This window comes from Jaculus jaculus, chromosome 3 (genome assembly GCF_020740685.1).
Source record: "Jaculus jaculus isolate mJacJac1 chromosome 3, mJacJac1.mat.Y.cur, whole genome shotgun sequence".
In the NCBI taxonomy this organism is placed as follows: domain Eukaryota; kingdom Metazoa; phylum Chordata; class Mammalia; order Rodentia; family Dipodidae; genus Jaculus; species Jaculus jaculus.
Window position 1 is genome coordinate 157,935,427 of NC_059104.1, and position 14,568 is coordinate 157,949,994.

The following is a 14,568-nucleotide window of genomic DNA, read 5'->3' on the forward strand; positions in this document are numbered from 1 at the left end:
ATATCTCTTCTCTCTGCATTTGACTGTCCGGCTGCCTTCACATAAAGATCCCCTGAGAGCTGGGCATGATGGTGTATGCCTTTAATCCCAGCATTTGGGAGGCAGAGATAGGAGGATCACTGTGAGTTCAAGGCCACCCTGAGAATTTATCGTGAATTCCAGATCAGCCTGGGCTAGAGTGAGACCCTACCTTGAAAAACCAAAAATAAATAAATAAGATAATAAAATCAAATAAAATAAAAGACCGCTTGGTTATCCTGGCCTACCTAGATGATCTAGGACAGATAATCTCCCATCACAAGATCCTCAGTCTCATTCACAAAGTTCTTTTGACCATGTAAGGTTTACCATTACCACTTATAGGGCCCAGGAATTAGGATGTGAAGATTGCTATTCTGCCTACCACTGAGTTAACTATATGCTTATAGAACATGTTCTTTATACCCAATTTGCATTTTTCTTGGCTTTTTCTTTACTCCTTTGAATTTTTTTTTATTTTTCCTCTACTCTATTTCTTTTGTTTATTATGAGCTTTACCCTGGTCATCTGTAAAGTGGAATCATCAGTATTTTACTGAGCTATTGAGAAGATTAAATCATATTTACAATGCCCAGTAGACTAACTATTCACTAATTAATTTATTATTGAGAATCATGGGGTGGGACAGAAAGAGTGAAGAGACTCAGGGAGATGTTTTAAAATTAATTTTTAAAAGTTAGATCACAAAGTAGTGGGTTTCATTATGACATTTTCACAGCTCCGTGTCATCTCCTTTCCCATGGTCTTTCCTTGTCTCGCCTGCCTGACTCATGTTGGTTCCTTTCCTCCTCCCCAGTAGGAAACCTGAACATTTTTTTACCATGTTTTATTTATTTATTTATTATTTATTTTGTTTGTTTCTGTTTTTGTTTTTCTTAGAGACAGCATCTTTCATGTATTCTAGGCTGGCCTCATTTTATGAAGCACTTGCAATCAAATTCAGGGCTTCATGCATACTAAGTAAGTACTGTACCAACTGAGCTACATTTTCAGGCTCTGGACATTTAAAGAAAATCAAGTGATGCAGTAGACACTTTTGTGAACCTTGAGTTAGTACATTTGGAGAGAGTCTGTCACCCTCAGACTGTGCCCAAGGTGAGGCTCATTTTTAAATTCTGAGCTGGTAATGGCTACAGTTCAGTTAACTTTACAATTTAAGGTTTAATTGCAGTCTCGTTAATAAATCAGCTGGTTTCCCCACTCCCTTCCTCAGAACATGAAGCCTAGAAAATAATTAAATCTAGAATTTATCTGCAATTCTTGCTTGCTGTCCATATGCAGGCTTCAGAGGTGGTGTGAAAAATGCAGTCCAATCCATTCGTTAGCCCATTTGGAAATCCTTATTTCCACTGAAACTGTCTTTCCTGGAAGATAACAGAAGCTTCCTTTGGGAATTCTGGCTCAAACAGTAGGCAAGTGTGTGACCTGAAGCAACTGGTCTAACCCTTCTTAGTGTGTTTTCTTTTCTATACAAAGAACTAATTAGGATTCTATAGCTCAGCTGTGTGTGTGTGTGTGTGTGTGTGTGTGTGTGTGTGTGTGTGTGCGCGCGTTCACTCTGGTTACATATATATCATTGCTCCTTGCTCAAATTAATCTCTTTGTTATACTCCTCCTCACCCCTTCGCCTTCTTGCTGGACCCCTTTCCCCATGAAATCCTTCTGCTTTTATGTCGTGTGTGAGTATGTGTGCATGTTGAGTGTGTATGTGTGTGTGTGTGTGTGTGTGTGTGAGTGTGTGTGTGTTTAAATCTAGATTCTGTATATGAGAGAAGACATGAGATATTTTCACTTTTTGTGGTGGTTTGATTCAGGTGTCCCATGAACTTAGGTGTTCTGAATGTTAGGTTCCCAGCTAATGTAGAGTTGGGAGCTAACGCCTCCTGGAGGCAGTGTATTGTTGGGGGTGGGCTTGTGGGTATTATACCCAGTTTCACCTTGACAGTGTTTGGCGCACTCTCCTGTTGCTGTTGTCCACCAGTTGGCCAGGGGGTGATGTCCACCATCTGCTCATGCCATTGTTTTCCCTGCCATCATGGAGCTTCCCCTCAAGTCTGTGGGCCAAGATGGACCTTTTTCCCCCCCACAAGCTGCTCTTGGTCGTGTGATTTCTGCCAGCAACGTGAACCTGACTGCAACATTTTTCTTTCATCCTATTTTGTTCCCCATTCTCCCCTTATCACCACATATTTTTCTCTTCTTATTGTGCCCCTTCAACTTTCATATTACATACAAACATATGGCATAAAAATATAATACATTCATATTTAAATCTAGATTTCTCATGACAGAAAATGTGATATTTGCTTTGTGAGACTATCTGGTTTCACCTAGCATCATGACCACTAGTTCTATCTATTTTCCTGCATATGATCTAATTTCATTGTCCTTAAAGGCTGAATAAGCTCCATTGTGTACACTAACCACATTGTCCCCATTCATTCCTCTGTTGATGGGTATTTATATTGGTTCCATATATTGGCAACTTTTAGTAGTACACTGTGGTGTGCTGAGTTAGATTCCTTGCAATATATATCCAGAAGCTCTATAGAGGAACATATGGTAATTCCATTTTTAATTTTTTAAAGACTGTCCATAGTGGCTGATCCAGTTTATAGTCCCACCAGCAGTATATAAGGGATCCACTTTTCCATACATCAATGTCAATGTTTGTTATTGGTCTTTTTTTGTTTTTGTTTTTACTTTTTAAAAAATTTCTTTTGTTCATATTTACTTATTTGAGAGTGACAGAGAGAGAGAATGGGTGCGCCAGGGTTTCCAGCCACTGCAAACGAACTCCAGACGCATGTGCCCCCTTGTGCATCTGGCTAATGTGGGTCCTGGGGAATCAAGCCTCGAACTGGGGTCCTTAGGCTTCACAGGCAAGCGCTTGACTGCTAAGCCATCTCTCCAGCCCTGTTTTTAAATTTTGATGATTGCTTTTCTGACTGGGTTGAGATAGAATCTCAAATCAATTTTATTTTGTACTTCAATGATAATTTATACTGATGACTAAGGATGTTGAACATATTTTTTCAGGAGTATGTTGGCCATTTGCATTTCTTTTAAGATCTATGTACTCAGTCATTTGTCCATCTGTTGATTGGATAGTTTGTTTATCTGATGCTTACTTTTATAGTTCTTTATATATTCTACACATCAATCCCTTGTGTGATGCCTTGGTGGTATATTTTTCCTATTCTGTACTGTCTCTTCACTGCCCATTATTTCCTTTTCTGAGTACTAGATTGGGCAAGACTGGAGAGTAGGCACCTTTGTTTTATTACTGAAATTAGAAATTCTATTTTCCCTGTTTAGTGTATTGTTGGCTATATTATGTTAAGTGTGTTCCTTATATTTTAATTTCTATTGGGCTTTTATCATGAAGATATATCGAAGAGGACTTTTCTGTATCTGATGAGATGGTCATGTGATTACTATCCTGGAGTCTATGCATATGCTATATTATACTTACTGAATTGTATATGTGAAACTTCCTTGAATTCTTGAAATGAAACCAACTTGGTTGTAGGGTATGATCTTATTAATGATTTTTAGAACTTAGCTTGTAAGTGTTTTATTGAGAAATCTCACATTTATGTTCATCAGGGAAATCAATCTTTAGGCCTCTCTCTTTTTTGTTGTTGTTATTGTATCCTCATCTGGTTGTGGCATTGGGGTGATACTGAGTTCACCAGATGAGATTTGTAGTGTCCCTGCACATTCTATGTTATGTCACAATTCCAGAAGCATTGGTGTTAGCTCTTCCTGAAAGGGTTATTTGAATTAATAATGAATTTGTCCAGTCCTCTTGGATATTTGTTTGTAGTGAGACTCTATTGCTACATTAATTTCATTGCTTATTATGGATGTTTATTAGGTTTTTTTGCCCTCTTGATTTAATTTTGGTCAGTCATAGAAACTGACCCATTTCTTCTTTTTTTTCAGTTTTTAGAAAAATAAATTTTCAATGTATTTCCTAATGATTCTTTCAATTTCATTGGACTTTTTGTTGTTGTTGTTGTTAATTTTTGTACGCCCCCTTGTGCATCTGGCTAACGTGGGTCCTGGGGAGTCAAGCCTCGAACCGGGGTCCTTAGGCTTCATAGGCCAGTGCTTATCCACTAAGCCATCTCTCCAGCCCAGGAGTTTTTTTTTGTCAGGTTTAATGTTGTTAAGTTGGGTCTTCTCTTTCACTTGGTTAGTTTCACTAAAGGTTTTCAATCCTGTTTATTTTTTCAAAGAAGCAGATATTTCTTTCATTGATTCTTTGTATTATTGCTTTAATGTCTGTTTCATTAATTTTTGCACAATCTTTATTATTTCTTGCTACTTATTGCTTTTGGGGTTTACTCAATTATGATACATTAAGACAAAGAATTTCAATTCTTTGCATTTATTACATCTTTTGATGGCCTAAAATGTGATTTATTAAAGAGAAAATATTATGGGATGCTGTAAAGAATGTGTATTCTACAGCTGTTAGATAAAATGTTCTATAAATACCTGTTAAGTACTTTTGATCTGTGGTATAGTTTAGCTCAGAAGTTTATTTATTTTTAGTATGATGAGCTATCTATAAGTCACCTGCTTTTATTGTGTCATGGCTCCTTTGTTTTATGAAACTGAGAGCCTCTATATCTGGTACATATATATACAGTTGTATTATATTTCTGGAAAGTTCCTTTTATTGATATGCAGTGACCTTTTTCTCCTCTATTTTTGACCTGAAATTGCTTATTAGAATAGCTATGCCAGCTTGTTTTTGGATTTTATTTGCTTGGGAAATTTACTTCCATTCTTTTACTCTCAGTCTGTGAGTATGTGTCAGTGAAGTATGTTTCTTGGTGACATCATGCAGTTTGATCCTTGTTTTGGATTCAGTTATCTAGCCTGTGCCTTTAATTGGACAGTTAAAAGCATTTACATTTAGCATTATTATCGGAAGAGGTTTACTAATTTCCAAAACTTTGTTTCTTATTTTTCTAGTTGGTTGGATTATTCCTTGTTCTTTGTCTATAACCATGGATGTGTTGGTTTCAACAGCAGCTCCATGCAGTGCCGAGTGAGTCGTCATTTTCTGAATCTCAAAGCTTCTTTTTGGTATACTGTCAAAAACAAACAAACAAACAAAAAAATATATATTTTGTAGAGTGACATCCTGTAGCAGACAGATTCAGGTTTGCTGAGATGAACTTCCAGACCAGGCACAGTTGTGGAGGAAGGGATATTTATTGAAGCCTACAGATCCAGGGGAAGTTCCATAATGGCAGAAGAAACTGGCCTGCCTTCACAGGTCCAAGCAGAGAGAGAGAGAGGGAAGTATAAGCCTAAAGGTAAAGCCACACAGCACACTTCAGGAACTCCAGCTAGGCACACTTTGCATATCTTTAGATTTAAATCTGAAACCCACCACCACAACTTAAGATCCACCCAGTGACATTGCCTCCAGCCAGGTAGCCAGCAGATGCAAACTACAAACAAACAACTGAATATATTGGGGGCCATCTATTCAAACCACCGCACATCCCTTTTCTAGATTGCATTTGAATTTTAAACAAATGTTTGAAGTTTACAATGAACTTCCCACTGCCCTTTCCTCTTTCCCCTTCTTTACTGCTTTGTTTCTTGGAATCATAATGTTTCAAGAAAGTACCATACTTAGTAGGAGGAGTTCTAGGCCAGCCTGAAACTACATAGTGAATTCCAGATCAGCCTTGGCTAGAGCAAGATTCTACCTCAAAAAACAAACAAACAAGCAAACAAAAGGCTGGAGGGATGGTTTAGCAGTTAAGACATTTGCCTACAAAGGAGATTTGATTCCCCAGGACTCATGTAAGCCAGATGCACAAGGTAGTACATGTGTTTGGAGTTTGTCTGTGGAGGCTGAATGCCCTGGCATGCCCATTCTCTCTCTCTCTCTCTCTCTCTAATAAATAAAGTAAGGTAAAATAATTAAAACAAGCAAATAAAAAAAAAAAGCAGCCTGGGCCAACATGAGACCCTACCTCGAAAAACCACACATACACCCACACCCACACACACACACACAATTTAGGTTCCTGTTCCATGGCAGTTTAAACTTTCCTTGCTTAAACTCTGGACTCAAGATACCAGCCTCCTTTTGAACAGCTGTATGCTTTTACAGCCTTGTGTTCTTGCCCAGAATGCCTTCTCTTCTCTGTAATTTAACCTTCAAACTCTCCTCATGTTATCTCCGTCCTAAATCCCTCCTGTCCACACAGATTAGCTGTGCTTCCTTTGTTAGAACTTATCTAATGAGGGTAATCTATGTATCTATCCTATTTTCCTCACATGATCTGCTTTTGGTTGGAGATTGGTTGAAATTTCTGATTCCTCTGTGCACCATAAGTTTAAAGTTGAAGCCAAGAAATGTCAGGAATAAACTTTTTAGAAATCTAGGCACATTATCATTAAGCTTGAGTAGAGATTTGGGAGGAGGGGTACTATAGCCTACAAATATCTTTCACACCCTTCTCTACATTCTTAGTTTGAGATTACTAAACCAATTTATAGGAGACATTAGCTTTTGTCTGCATCAACTGGAAGCTATAGGAAATGAACAAATCAGAAAAGTTGAGGTAGGGTCTCAGTCTAGCTCAGGCTGACCTGAAATTCACTCTGTAGTCTCAGGGTGGCCCCGAACTCGTGGTGATCCTCCTACCTCTGCCTCCCAAGTGCTGGGATTAAAGGTGTGTGCCATAACGCCTGGCCTTTTTTTTTTTTTTTTTTTTTTTAAATCTTGAGAGTTACAGCAAACTTTGCATTTTTAGTGTTTGTCTTTGGAAAATGAAACTTAAGCATAAGATAAACTGATTCTTTTTATTCCAGGTATGGAATTTTAATTCATCCATGTCTTCATAGGTTCATGTTTTTTGAGGTAGGGTTTCACTGTAGCCCAGGCTGACCTGGAATTCACTATGTAGTCTCAGGCTGTCCTTGAACTCTTGGTGATCCTCCTACCTCTGCATCCTGAGTAATGGAACTAAAGGCATGCACCACCACACCTGGCTTCAAGTAATATTTTAAGAGGCCACTCTGAGCCAGTCATAAAACAATTATTCTTTCTTTTCATGAAGCCTCATTGTAGGTAACACATTAATTAGTGATTTGTGACTTTTTTTTCCCTAAAGTGCTGAAAGCCTTAATCACATAAAACCAAGAAAATACTCATATTACATTGTTTGCTAACAGTATATGCACAAAGTTTTCTTTTCATATAAACATTTCTGTGCAATCATATAACAACCCATTCTGATTGAGTTTAACCATGAGGCACGTTCTTCTAGCAACGGTGTCTGGTTCTAGGAATCTATAGCATTCTAAGAAGCTAAGGCACATGTTAACACCCACATGTTGACACAATGCTTTCCTCCCTCGATGGAGAGCTTGTCCTCTTTTCAGCATCTACTCATAAAACAAGTCTCCTGTTCCTCACGAGTTGTGCTGAGAACAGCAGGGCATAGCTCATGTGCTTGTTCATGTCACCCATGTACAGGGAAGGGTGAAAAAGAGGGTTTTGGAGAATCGGCAAACCTGGGTTCTGATTCTCATCTTTGCCTCAAAGCAGCTGCTTGGTCCTCCCGAGAAGAAAGGAAATATGGTGTTGTCGTGAAAAAAAAAAAAAAAAAGAACAATGGTTTCAGAATCTTAAGCATTGGGTTCACATTACATTCTGGTCGAGCAACCTTAGTATGCTTAATTTCTGCACCCTCAGTACTCTCATCTATATGATGCAGAGACGCATTTCTTCCTGAGGACTCAGAGTGAGTAGCAGAGATGATAGGTATAGAGCACTTTGCATTACTTGCTAATTTTTACAGTCAGAGGAAGATGCCAAAGACCCCAGAAGTATAGAAAACATTATGTGAGGAACAACTGGAGGAAAGAGGAAGTTTCTGTGACTAAAGAAGCCTTAGGGAAAGTGCAAAATATGTCTGCTTTTGAATTTGTTACATGCAACAGAGAAAGAAGTAAAATGTGGGGTTGGAGGGATGGCTTAGCGGTTAAGATGCTTGCCTGCAAAGCCAAAGGACCCAGGTTCGATTCCCCAGGACCCACATTAGCCAGCTGCACAAGGGGGTACATGCATCTGGAGTTTGTTTGCAATGGCTGGAGGCCCTGTCGTGCCCATTCTCCTTCTCATTCTCTCCCTCTTTCTGTTAATTAAATAAATAAAAATTTAAAAAAAGAAGGAAAATGTGGGTCCCCAGGGCAGAGGACAGTGGAGCCAAAGGGGAATTTATAGGCAGCATTGGCCCTGGTGTACTGTGTGAGCTTTCATGCCCTGGTAGCACATGTCTGGAGAAGTGGCATACCCAGCAGACCTTTCTTCCTGGAAGGAGATAAGCAAGTGTTTGATTCACCCTTCCCCAGCCTCAGCTTCTCCGGCACCACCTCTGGGTTATCTAACCCATCCTCCAGTGCCTCTGTGATGTGGGAAGTTTACAAAGCATTTCGTTTTAGGCACTATGAAGTTTGTGTTACCATTAGGAATAAGGCTTTTCATTAATCAGGGCTTTTTTTGTTTTGTTTTGTTATTTGAATTTATGTCGACAGTTGTTTTGGGGTGGGGTAAGTACCATCCTCCCCAATTCATATGTATTTGTTCATGTTCTCATTTTCCTACAACAATTATTTTTTTCTTTCAAGCTTTCATTCTTACTGTCATGGGACTGTCAGAACAAGTTGCTTTTCCTCTGAAACCCTGGTCATGTGAAAGTCACTGCTTACACGAGTTTTCCTCCTCTTTCTTGGGGTCTGTAGGCTTTAATGCACCAACAGCTGTCTGGAAAAGCAGAGGGTGCTTTCTGAGCCTCCTTTTGCAGTAGAGCATGATGGGAAAGAGATTTTTAAAAATAATTTTATTTATATTTATATTCATTTATTTGAGAGAGAGAGAGAGAGAGATACAGAAATAGGCAGGTAGAGAGAAAGAGAATGAGCATGCCAGGGCCTCAGCCACTGCTAATGAGCTCCAGATGCATGTACCCCCTTGTGCATTTGGCTTATGTGGGTCCTGGAAGTTGAACCTGGGTCTTTTGGCTTTGCAGGAAAGCACCTTAACCACTAAGCCATCTCTCTAGCCTGGAAAGAGATTCTTTAATTAACTAGGTTTTACCGTGAGTTTGCTTAGTCAAGATTATTGGAGATTGGGGCTATAAATCCAGCTTTTTTCTTTCTTTCTTTCTTTTTTTAAAAATTTATTTGAAAGCGATAGACAGAGAGAGAGAGAAAGAGGCAGATAAAGAGAGAGATAGAATGGGCACACCAGGGCCTCTGGCCCCTGCAAACGAACTCCAGACGTGTATGCCCCCTTGTACATCTGGCTAACGTGGGTCCTGGGTAACCAAGCCTCAAACCAGGGTCCTTAGGCTTCACAGGCAAGCACTTAACTGCTAAGCCATCTCTCCAGCCCTCTTTCTGTCTGTCTTTCTTTCTTTCTTTCTTTCTTTCTTTCTTTCTTTCTTTCTTTCTTTCTTTCTTTCTCTTTCTTTCTTTCTTTCTTTCTTTCTTTCTTTCTTTCTTTCTTTCTCTCTCTCTCTCTCTCTCTCTCTCTCTCTCTCTCCCTCCCTCCCTCCCTCCCTCCCTCCCTCCCTCCCTCCCTCTCTCTCTCTCTTTCTTTCTTTCTTTCTTCTTGCTGCCAGCAAATACAAGTCTGTTCAGGATCTTGGTTTCTCTTCTCCTACCTAATTTCTGAACAACTGGCAAGAAGAGGAACACTGAAGCATTGACTTAGAGATGTGCCACGGCAGGGAAGTCACAGGAAATGTAAATCAAACACAGTCTCCAGGTGAGGCCCTCCAGGTTCCCTGTTGTGCTGCCTTTAGTGTCCATAGGAACCCTCTGCAGCGCCCTGCTTTCTCGTCCGAGCCGCAGGCTCATCTGCAGAAGGAAGAGAATGTATTCTTCACACACCTGAGACTAGAGAAGCCACGGGACTTACTCAAACCTGGAGGCAAGGGCTGGAGAGATGGCTTAGCAGTTAAGCGCTTGCCTGTGAAGCCTTAGGACCCCAGTTCGAGGCTCGATTCCCCAGGACCCACGTTAGCCAGATGCACAAGGGGGCGCACGCGTCTGGAGTTCGTTTGCAGTGGCTGGAGGCCCTGGCGTGCCCATTCTCTCTCTCTCTCTCTCTCTCTCTCTCTCTCTGTCACTCTCAAATAAATAAATAAAAATGAACAAAAAAGTTAAAAAAAAAAAAAACCTGGAGGCAAGACCTAGAGCTAGAATCCGATGGATGACGTGGATTCGTTTTCCCTCTGTGGGTGTCAGAACCAGGTTCATGTTAGTGGGCAAGTGGAACCTCAGTCCTCTTTTGCCTGGATTTCTTTATTTGATTTCTAAAAATATTTCAGTACCTATTTGAGTGGCAGGTGCTGGGGTACAAAACTTTCAGACACCCAAACCTTGCGGGTAAAATGGCTGTGAAGATGCGAGTAGGCAGGGGTTTGAGGCAGTGAGGAATGCACTGTGGTGGTGGGGGAGTCAGGTACTAATGGGCACACAAGAGGGGCATCCACCTGCCATTCGGAGGCCAAAGAAAGCTTGCGGTGCAGTCAGTGACATATAAGTCAGGACTCAAGAGGGAACAGGGCGCCAAAAGGAAAGAATGGCATATGCAAAGGCAGGAAGAACTACATATGTTCAGAATGTCTGGCACCAAAGGAAAAGAGCTTGAGTGGGAAAGGGGTATTGGTTCACAGCCATGTTTTATATATATATATATATATATATATATATATATATATATATATATATATATATATATATATATATATCACTCATCACATCACATCAGTGATCCCTGTGAATATGAGCACATCTTCTCATTACAGACATGACTGTGAGAGGCCCTGATGAGAATACCACACACTGTAGAGGACAGAATATATCCCCAGTGTCATGGTCTAAGGATTCTCTGATGCCTAAGAAGAGAATGAGAGTCCACCTCGATTTGAGGAGTCTGTGCAGAGGGGAGCATTAAATAAGTGTCAATATCAGGGTGGTTTATTCTGACAAAACCACTGGAAAGTGCCAGTCTCACTTGATGGCAAAAACCATGCATGGTTATTCTACTCCCTCCCTAGCTTTGTCCAAAGATTGTTCACCTTCAATATATTACTTTGGTTAATTATTTGGATGTTTTAAAAATAGTTTTATGGGGCTGGAGAAATTGGTCAGTGGCTAAGGCACTTGCCTGCAAAGCCTAAGGACCCATGTTTGATTCTCCTGTACCCACATAAGCCATATGCACAAGGTGGCAGACGCATCTGCAGTTCATTTGCAGAGGCTAGAGGCGCTGGTGCAACCATTCTCTCTATCTGCATCTCTCTCTCTCTCAAATAACTAAAAAAATATTTAAAATTTGTTTTATTTATTTACTTGAGGGGATATATACATATATATGTATACAGAGAGAGAGGGGGGGGGAGAATGGGTGTGCCAGGGCCTCTAGCTACTGCAAACAAACTCAATGCATGTACCACCTTGTGCATCTGGCTTATGTGGGTACTAGAGGATCAAAACTAGGTTGTTAAGCTTTGCATGCAAGTGCCTTAACCACTAAGCAATCTCTCCCAGCCCCTTACTTGGATTTTTAAATTAAAATTATTATTTTAATATTTTATTTATTTATTTGAGAGAGAGAGGTACAGAAATGGGCAGGGAGAGAGAGAATGGACATTCCAGGGCCTCCAGCCACTGCAAACGAACTCCAGATTTGTCCGCCCCCTTTGCATCTGGCTTGCATGGGTCCTGAGGAATCAAACCTGTGTTCTTTGGCTTTGCAGGCAAGCGCCTTAACCGCTAAGCCATCTCTTCAGCCCTAAAATTATTAATTTTTGTTTATTTTTATTTATTTATTTGACAGCGACAGACAGAGGAAGAGGCAGAAAGAGAGAGAGAGAGAAAGAGAGAGAGAGAGAGAGAATGGGCACGCCAGGGCCACCAGCCACAGCAAAGGAACTCCAGACGTGTGTGCCCCCTTGTGCATCTGGCTAACATGGGTCCTGGGGAATTGAGCCTTGAACTGGGGTCCTTAGGCTTCACAGGCAAGCGCTTAACCACTAAGCCATCTCTCCAGCCCCCTTAAAATTATTTTTGACTGGGGAGAAGACTAAGTAGATAAAGTGTTTGCCATGCAAGCATAAGTACCTGCGTTCTGGTCCACATAGCCTGCATAAAGGCAGATGCCATAGGGCTAGTGTCTGTAATCCCAGCATGCACAAGGCAGGAAGGGAGAGTACAGATGAATCTGCTCACAGGCCAGATAGTCTGACAAATGCAACGATGAGCAATGAGCGACTCTTCCTCAAAGGAGGTGGGCGGCAAAGACTGACACCTGAGAGTCGTCCTCTTACCTCCATGTGTGTGCGTCTGCACTCACACACATACTCACGTGTCACAAACACACCAAAGTACTATTAAAGTTTTTCAAATATATATTTATTTATGAGAGATAGAAAGAAGCAAAGAGACAGAGAGTAGGAATGTGAAAGCATCCCGCCACTGCAAACGAACCTCAGATGCATGCACAGCCTTGTGCATCTGGCTTACATGGGCACTGGGGAATCAAACCTGAGTTTTTAGGCTTCACAGGAAAAAAATATTAACTGCCAAGCCATCTCTCTAGCCCAATATTTTATTTTATTTATGAGAGAGAAAGAGGTAACGAGAAAGAGAGAGAGAGAGAGAGACGCCAGGGCCTCCAGCCACTGAAAAATAAAGTCCAGACACATGTGCCACCATGTGCATTATGTGGATTATGCAGGCAGTGGGGAATCATACCTGGGTCCTTAGGCTTTGCAGAAAAATGTCTTAACCTGTAAGCCGTCTCTCCAGCCCCCAATATTTCTTATCATTTAATTTGATCATGCCTCTTAGTAACATGTAAGTTCTTTAACAACAGATTTTTTTCTGCCTTATTCATTGCTGTATTTCCAATGTGTAGAGTGTTGATTTGGTGAATGAATGAATGAATGGTCACTTAGCTCTTCATTCAGATGTCATTCAGAATAGTGAGTCTGGTGAGGCGTGTCAAATGCTCTCTGAGCATGCTTCTACAGTCTGGGTAGGTAGAGACTCCTGGCTACCCAAGTTCAAGGACTGGGTTCTAGCTGTGCACACCTTTGGAAAATGACAACCTATCTTCTGAGAAAAACTTTAACCCTGAGGGATTTGTACCCATAAGCACTGGTTAGCTTGTGTTTCTACATAAAGGTGTGGAAACCAACATTTCCCCCTGCAGGAACCTTTGCAGTTACCACTGCTGGACCACGTACATTGTTTTTCTCCTTTGTTTTCTTCCTGTACCCAGTCTTTGAACTTAAAAAGAGTCTGTTATTGAGCCAGATGATATTACAAGGCCTTACTGGGGAATGTGTCCTCAATCCATTTTCTTGCCATCATTTGGGCTCTGAGGAAGTTACTGTACATGAAAGAAAGGAAGAATTGGGACAGCCACCTCTTGGTAATGGTGCCTTTTTGGATTTGGTTCATTCATTTCTAAAAAAATATTTCCTCATGTTTAAAGACTCACTTAGTGGAGGCTCCGAGAGCAATTATAGCAGTAGAGATATGTGTGAAGACGTGGAAGAGGGAGGAGGATTTCTATCACTCGACTTCCTGCTACTAATATGAAACGTTGGCTTCCAACAACAAACATTTTCTCCCTTGTCTTCCTATCTTATAGGTCAGCCAGAGTGGCCCTAATTCAGATGGGTCAGGTTCAAGTCTGTTCCAGAGAGGACACATCAAGTTAGAAACAGTAGTGTCATGTATGGTGGCTTTTACCTCTGGCTGTGGAAGTTAGGAAAGGCTGCTTGGAGGTGATAACTTTGATCTGCCTTGAAGGAGGAGCAGTTTCCAAGACAAATAAGCCAGCTATAACATATTATGACATATGCAAGTACACTGAAATTTCAAAAGGAGGCTAAAGTAATGTCTTCATATGCAGCTAAGCTGTGATTGTAGGCAATAGGCAAGAGATATAGGAAAACAAAATAAAGGTCATCAGTATAATCTGTTTATGAAATTCAAACTTCACAGGGGAGGTTGTAAAGAGGTGTAGCTCAGTAACATATGGAAACATCTAACACATACAGTCTTCTCTAGCCAGATGAAAGAAAAGTGTGAAAGGAGAACAAGGTGTCAGAAATGAAGCAAGAATACATTTCAAGAATGCTGTTTCATGAACTGGAGAGATGGCTTAGCGGTTAAGGCATTTTCCTGCAAAGCCAAAGGACCCAGGTGTGACTCCCCAGAACCCATGTAAGCCAGACACACAAGGGGGCACATGCATCTGGAGTTTGTTTACAGTGGCTGAAGGCCCTGGTGTGCCCATTCTCTCTTTCTACCTGCCAATTTCTGTATCTTTCTCTTTCTCTCAAATAAATAAATAAATAAAAATAAAATATTAAAAAAGAATGCTATTTCATAGTCTTTGTTTTCTTAATTCTTGTGCCCTTTGGAGAATATCCTACTGCTAATGCAGAGGAGCACACTAAG

General features: G+C 40.7%; 1 protein-coding gene across 2 annotated transcripts in view; it reads left to right on the top strand.

The window, feature by feature from the left end:
* Sytl2 (synaptotagmin like 2) overlaps positions 1-14,568 on the top strand; it is a 120,898-nt gene that overhangs the window by 40,319 nt on the left and 66,011 nt on the right. The window lies entirely within an intron of this gene.